Source organism: Mus pahari, chromosome 6 (assembly GCF_900095145.1).
Source record: "Mus pahari chromosome 6, PAHARI_EIJ_v1.1, whole genome shotgun sequence".
NCBI classification, from domain to species: Eukaryota; Metazoa; Chordata; class Mammalia; order Rodentia; family Muridae; genus Mus; species Mus pahari.
This window is the reverse complement of record NC_034595.1, coordinates 27,072,968-27,074,398: the sequence shown is the minus strand read 5'-3', so window position 1 is coordinate 27,074,398 and position 1,431 is coordinate 27,072,968. Positions and strand designations below refer to the sequence as shown.

Sequence of the window (1,431 nt, the reverse complement as noted above, 5' to 3'; positions counted from 1 at the left end):
GAGAGAGAGAGAGAGAGAGAGAGAGACAGAAAGACAGAAAGGAAGGAAGGAAGGAAGGAAGGAAGGAAGGAAGGAAGGAAGGAAGGAAGAAAGAGACAGAGAAAGAGACATAGAGACAGACACCAAGGAGAAGCCTTTGAAGAGAAGAGCAGTCTAGCTGCTGCTGGGCTGGAAAGTTCAGGGTTGGGGACAGGATATGCCAGGGAGGGACTGCTGGGAAAACCTAGAGGCCAGGTGTTAGTGGTCCTCAAATTAACACTCAGATGTACTGGTCCACTATCTCACATATGCACATATATAAAGGCCTAGCATATATGCTGAAGGATGTTCAATATCCCTAGCTCAGAGCTGAAGTGTGCTTCCAGGTTTTTATAAGATGTTTTTCTATAATAACTTAAAAACCAATCACATGACAAAAACACCAGAAACTAATCTACTGAGGACAGAAACAGTACCAGAGGAGCTCACTCAGCTGATAAGAGTTGTGCAAAACTGAAGTTCTGAATTCAACCTCCAGCATCCGTGTAAAAAGCCTAGCCCAGCATGGGCGTGTTTTGTAACCCTAGCACTGTGGGGGGAGGCAGAGACAGAAGCATCACAGGGATTTGCTGCCCTCCAGCCTACTCCAGGTTCAAAAAGGGAGTAAGACTGAATGTGATACAAGATCTGATGTCCTCCTGCCTGGTTCCTTTCTTTCCATAGTAACACAATCTCCTACAAAAACCACATACACATATATACATAACACACACACAATAAAAAAATAATTTTAAAAAACTCTCATTCTATATCAAATCTTGCCCTTGCAAAACAATCACTAACTCAGCTCAGGCACCCATGGGATATTGGACCCTCCCCCCAGGATACCTTAAGTCAAAGATAATCAAATCCTTCATATAAACTGGCTTTCTCTTTGCAATATCCTATATGCGTCTTACTCTATTCTTTAAATCTAGATTACTTATACCACCTAATACAATGTAAAGGCTAAGCCAATAACTGATGTTATATTGTTTAGGTACTGTCTTACTCAGGATTACTATTGCTGTTGTATTACTATCAACAAAGTGACTTGGAAGGAGAGGATTTATTTGACTAACACTTCTATATCATAGCTCATAATCTAAGAAGTCAGGATGCAAACTCAAATAGGGCAGGAACCGGAGGCAAGAGCTGATGCAGAGGCCATAGAGGAGTGCTGCTGACTGGCTTGTCCATCAAGGCTTACTCAGCCTGCTGTAAAGAACCCAGGACAACCAGCTCAGGGATGGCAACATGCACAATGGGCTGAGCCATCCACCATCAGTCATTAATTAAGAAAATGCCAAGCCGGGCGTAGTGGTACACGCCTTTAATCCCAGCACTCGGGAGGCAGAGGCAGGTGGATTTCTGAGTTCGAGGCCAGCCTGGTCTACAAAGTGAGTTCCAGGA

General features: G+C 43.7%; 1 protein-coding gene across 3 annotated transcripts in view; it reads right to left on the bottom strand.

The window, feature by feature from the left end:
- The window catches only part of Kdm4c (lysine demethylase 4C), a 150,955-nt gene that overhangs the window by 139,751 nt on the left and 9,773 nt on the right, over positions 1 to 1,431 (bottom strand). The window lies entirely within an intron of this gene.